The sequence below is a fragment of the Gekko japonicus genome, unplaced genomic scaffold, assembly GCF_001447785.1.
Source record: "Gekko japonicus isolate JY-2015 unplaced genomic scaffold, Gekko_japonicus_V1.1 scaffold1552, whole genome shotgun sequence".
Classification (NCBI taxonomy): Eukaryota; Metazoa; Chordata; class Lepidosauria; order Squamata; family Gekkonidae; genus Gekko; species Gekko japonicus.
In genome coordinates, this window is record NW_015162529.1 from 282,431 (window position 1) to 288,635 (window position 6,205).

The following is a 6,205-nucleotide window of genomic DNA, read 5'->3' on the forward strand; positions in this document are numbered from 1 at the left end:
TGTAAGCCGCTCTGAGACACCTTCGGGTAGTGAAGGGCGGGGTATAAATCCAATCTCTTCCTCCTCCTCCTCCTCCTAAGTAGGTAGAGGCCTTCATCTGGCCTGTAGTTGGCTGTGTTGTGCATGTTATCAACTTGATCCCTATTGGACATTGCGATGTAGACACGTAGGACAAACACATACTCGGCAATCACTACGAGCACTTTATAGTATTAATTGCATTTAAGTGTATGTAATGTAGGACTGTTTTAGCTTGTTTTAAATTTTTTTTATCTTGGCACATGGTGCCGTTAACTGTGAGCTGCCCTGAGCGTGTCTGCGGGGAGGGTGGGATATAAATCCAATAAAATAAATAAATAAATAAATCACTGTCCAGGTGAAGGCTCTGTGGTCCAGATAAAAATTATTGGAAGAAAAAGGCTGGATTGAAATGATACCAGTTGCCATAGCTTCAGTGGGTGGCCCCAGTAAATCCCTGCTCTGGTTGCCATATCTCAAAACAGATGTCGCAGAGCAGTAAAAAGAGCAGGAGAGGGCAGCCATGAAGATGGGTGGCTTGGAAAGGGGATTAGACAGATTCCATAACAATGGCTATTCGCCACAGTAACAGAAAAGAACCTCCATACTTAGAGGCAGAAAACCCAGGGCTCTTTTTGTAGCAGAAACTCCTTTGCATATTAGGTGACACACCCCTAATGTAGCCAGTCCTCCAAGAGCTTACAGTAGCCCCCGCAAGAAGAGCTCTGTAAGCTCTTGGAGGATTGGCTACATTAGGGGTGTGTCACCTAATATGCAAAGGAGTTCAGCTCTTGGCCTCTCTTACCCTGTTCGTTGTCCCTCCAGGGCAATTAGTGGGCTGCTATGTGAAGCCAGATGCTGGACTGGATGGACCACTGGTGCGAACCAAAAGGGCTCATGTTCTTATGTTCCTGTGACTGGGGGGCTGTGAGTGGATTTCCAGACACATGCTTTAAAGAAAGATGCAAGGGAAGGATTCAGATTGGACCATGGAGCTGGGACAGGAGGTTAAACCGTCCCTCCATTCTTTTTCCAACAGAACATCTCCCACTGCTAACTACTATTATCCTCAGCAGTGGAAAAAGACAGTCATATCCAATGCTCCCTCTAAGCTGTGAAGTCTTGTGAGCAAAAATTCTACTTTGTGAGCTACTGGCATTAAAGTTGTGAGCGGGCGATTTGGCTGCTGCATGAATTAGTTTGCTCTGGGGCCATCCTTCCTGAGCTGAGACAAAAAAAATGTGTGAGCCGGAGGCTAAAAAACTGTGAGCTAGCTCACACTAACTCAGCTTAGAGGGAACTCTGGTCATATCCATTTTTATCTTATTTATTTATTTATTCATTCATTTCATTTATATCTGCCCCCACAAGTGAGCTGAGGGCGGGTCACAACATTTCATTAAACATTTCATCGAGTAAATATAATGGCATTAAAACATAAGATATCACCATAAAACATAAAACCAAATTTAAGTCCTATCAGAGGGATTAACAGGGATTAACAGGGAAGCAGTGTGGTGCAGTGGTCAGAGTATCAGAGGAGGTTCTTGTGGAAGGAGGAGGAGGAGGAGTTGGATTTAGACCCCGCCCTTCACTCGGAGTCTCAGAGCAGCTTACAGTTTCCTTCCCTTCCTCTCCCCACAACAGACACCCTGTGAGGTAGGTGGGGCTGAGAGAGCTCTTTCGAGAACAGCTCGGAGAGAACTTGTGACTGACCCAAGGTCATGCAGCAGCTGCATGTGGAGGCATGGGGGATCAAACCCAGCTCTTCCAGATTAGAGTCTGTCGCTCTTAACCACTACACCAATCTGGTTCTTCTAATAAAGCTCACTGAGCGGCCTTGGCCAAGACACCCTATTTCAGCCTGACATACCTCACCACGTTACTTTTCAGAGGATAAAAGGAAGAGGGGAGAGCAATGTTGTCCTCTGCTTTGGGTCCATGTTTGGGAGAAAAGAAGTTTAGAAATACCTTAAATAGAGAATGAGACAGTTGTATGGTCCTGTATGCTGTCAGGGAACTGGCGTGGGGGTAAAGGCAACCTTTCTTCCATCAGTGCCATTGTCCCAATCCAAATTGCGCTCTGTGCTAGCTTTGTAAAGGATCCGGTCACAAATCCCGGATATAACTTTTCACTTGACCTTTTTTCTTCATTCTTAAACTAGGAATGATGGCCGTCTTAGAGTTACCAGGGTGAGCCTTGGAAACTGGTAGGGGGGTTTGGAGGCAGAGAAATCAGGGAGTGAGTGACATTGGCTACATTGCGATGTCACTTCTGGAGGGGAAATGGAAGCAACATAGGGGAGCTCTAGGAATTGTTGGAAACTCTATGGTTTTACCACAGAGTTTCTGGTGATTTCTGGAGCAATCCCACATCGTTTTCAGATTTGCCCCAGAGGTGACTTCACAATGTAGTCCATGTTGCTTTCTCCCCCAGATTTCTCCCACCACTGCTCCAAGGGAAAATGGGAAAATGCCTCTTGCCATAGTGAGAGCCCTGGCAGTTCTAAGAAGTCTCACTCTCTCCCAGGTTGACTGTTGAGGAAAACCAAGAGAAAAAGAAGATAAAATGTAGGTCCGCTGTGGGAAGGCATGATACTAGAGAGGTATTCCTCTCCTATTCTTTGAATTCAGCATTGGCTTGTTCTTTGTTGGAACCATGGCATTCTTTTATCTCAGAAATGAACAAATACACATTGGGCAATCTCACATTTAAAAAAAATGCTTTGTTTTGTGCTAAACTTTCCATTGTCTTTTGTTTAAAATAAGCCTCATCTCTTCCGAGCCAAAAAAACATAACCTTGACCAGTCAATCTGGGCAGATATATTGACAACGGGTGAAAAATAAGAGATGGTTAAATCAGCCAATATAACTCCTCTCGTTCCTAGGAAAGAATATTACCCGACAAAAGGAAAAGAAAGTACATAATCTTACAGTTCATGAGCAGCAGCCCTCCCCATCCAATTTCCCCTGTGTTCAGCGCAAAAACCTCCTGGTTTTTTTTCTTTGCAAAGCTTCCTTAATTGATTAAATTAGGCTTTATATTGGAGACAAACAAATGAATGGAAACCATTGTGTGAAACCATTAATTCTCTCTGCTTGCAAATAATAACCTCGCATAGTTGTTCAGGGCAGATTTCGCCGATGCTTAAGAGCTGAGGTTCGCTTCTTCTAGCCGCTTCCCTTTTGTCTCTTTTACTGTTAACTTGAAACAATTCCATGCGGATAAAATTGCCAGGCAGTCAACGGGGCGAAGCGGAAGCAAAACTTGTCAGCCAGTTTGTGTGTGTGTGTATGTTTGTGTGTGTTTTCCCTCTTCTTAACCGTCCAAAGTCGTTTGTCTTTTGGTTCCCTGCATTAAGGTCTCTGGGAGCATGCAAAAGACAACAAGAAAGCGGTTTTGCTGCATTTGTAGTTGTCATTCAGTCTGGAAAAAAAAATGAGACGCACCAGGCTTTGCATTAAGAGAGCCGGGTGATTGTTGTAAGCAACAGCTGCATTAGAAGAGGAGAAATTAAAACTTCACACCTCCTTAAACACCACTTAAACCATTCTGTGGCCCATGCAGGACTAGAAGACCCTGTTCCTATTGAGTAGAATTGCTTTACCGCTTCATCATGAGGCCAAATCAGTTCCCTGGGAGATGTCCCAGTTGAAGCAATCTTCCAGGCGGAGTCTTCTGGGGGCATGAAGTGAGGCATCCCATACACACCTGCCCTCTACCTTCGTGCTACCCCTTTGCCTAGGGTTGCCAGCTCTGGGTTTGGAAACACCTGGAGAATTGGGGAGTGCCTAAGGAGGGCAGGGTTTGGGGTGAGGAAGGACTTCAATAGGGTCTAATGGCATAGATTCCATTTTCCAAAGCATAGCATCTAATGGCATAGATTCCATTTTCCAAAGCAGCCATGTTCTCCAGGTGAACGGAACTCTGAACGGAACTCTTGTAATCCAAGGAATCATTCGCCCTGCCGTTTGTTTTTTAAAAAAGAAAAGGGCCTTACTGTAGCATTTCGGAGGCGTCCGGGACCTCAGGGAGGCTACTGTGCTCTTTAAACTTTAAAGGTAAGTCCTTACCTTTAAAGTTTGAATGTAAGACAGGGTTTTTTGCGCATGCGCGAAGATCGCCATTCTATGGATGGCTGCCTATGCGCATGCACGAACTAAGTTTAAAAAAAACAAGCCGACGACGGGCGTATTGCGATGGGCTGCGCAGACAGGAGGTAAGTGTGATCGCGTTTCAGCCGGCATAAACTGCACTGGTTCCAACCGGTACAGTTTATGCTGGCTGAAACGCCCCGTCTGAACGCACCCATAGAGTCATAGAATTGGAAGGGACCCCAAGGGTCCTCTAGTCCAACCACCTGCACAATGTAGGGAATTCACAAGTACCTCCCTCTCCATACCCCCAGTGACCACCGCTCCACACCCAGAAGAAGGAGATCTCCAGCCACCACCTGGAGGTTGCACTCCACCAGTGCTCACTGTGAAAAATTGATTCAAGTCCAATTACAGTCCACAAATTTCCTGCTTCTTTTTGTTTCTTTATTCTTTACTGAATGTCCTGGAAGGTGTAAAACCCGCTTTGTCTGCAATCCTGATCCACATCTCCTTCTCAAAAAATTTGCAAAAGTGTGCAGTCTCGTTCACAGACTTCCGAGTGCTGAATATACCTTAAAGGTAAAGGTTCCCTTGCTCGAAAGCCAGTCGAATCTGACTCTAGGGTTGCGTTGCTCATCTCCGTTTCAAAGCCGAAGAGCCAACGCCGTCCGAAGACTTTGGCCCTCAGTAAAAGGACTATCGCCATTTCCGTCTTTAGAATTATGATGATTCTTTGTAGTCTATTTAATCTCACATCTCCTCTGATTATAGAATAGCCACAAGTTGACCACATTCAAGCAAGCTGAGCACATTCAGACCTCACATGGTTTTAAAAGCAAAAGGGTCTGTTTGTGATTCGCTCTTTTTTTGTTGCTGCTGTTATAGTAGAAACAGTCTAATTGCCTATAATATACTGTACTTAACTCAAAACGAACCCCTCCAACAGCTGCAGAATGCAAAACGGCAGGCTGGCTTTACTCAATGCCTATGGCACTGATGCTTTTACATGGATGTACACTTGAGGCAAGACGAGAAGCATGCAGCTGTTCTTTCTCGCACAAAGCAATGGGTGACATTGACCCTTACCAACAGCCTCTGGGCTGCTAAGAGACAATCCTGCGATGACAGCAAAGGTTGTCAGCTCCGGGTTGGGAGATACCTGGGGGTTTAAGGGGTGGAGCCTGAGGAGGGCGGGCTTTGGGAAGGGGAGGGACTTCAGTGGGGTATGATCTCTGTTGCCTGGAGATCAGTTGTAAACCCAGGGCAACTCCAGCCATCACGTAGAGGCTGGCAACTCTTAACGACAGCAGAAGCCACAACTCATAGAAGAGAAGAAGGGAGAAGAAGAGAAGAGAGACAGTTTGGTGTAGTGGTTAAGGGCGCAGACACTAATCTGGGAGAACCGGGTTTGATTCCCCACTCCTCCACTTGCAGCTGCTGGGTGACCTTGGGAAAGCCATAGTTCTGCCAGAGCTGTTCTCTCAAGGGCAGTTCTGGAAAGAGCTCTCTCAGCCCCACCTACCTCGCAGGGTGTCTGTTGTGGGGAGGGGAAGAGAAAGGAGTTTGTAAGCCGCTCTGGGACTCCGGGTGAAAGGCAGGGTATAAATCCAATCTCCTCCTCCTCCTCGTCCTCCTCCTCCTCTGTCAAGGCCAGACATCCAGGTAGGGCTGCAAACTTTGAGTCAGAAATTTCCTGTGGATTTGGAGTCAGAAATTTCCTGTGGATTTGGAGGTGGAGCATGGGAGGGTGGGGTTTGGGGAGGGGAGACACCTTACCAGGGCATGATGCCACAGGGTCCCCTCTCTGAAACTACCATGTTCTCCAAGGAAACTGATTTGTGTACCCAGGAGATGGGTAGTAATCTCCAGGAAATCTCCAGGTCCTGCTTGGAGACTGACAGCCCTACTCATGACCTTTCATGCAAGGATTGGAATTGTGGCAGTCTCTTCTAGGTAGTTGACTTGCAGTGGTTTTAGGCAGAGGTCATTTTGGGGGGGATCGTGGGGGATTGCAGTTCCCCCGGGTGAGGTACTGGGGCGGGGCACACAACGAAGCCCTGCCCCCTGCTTCCGGCCACCCCGCTTCCA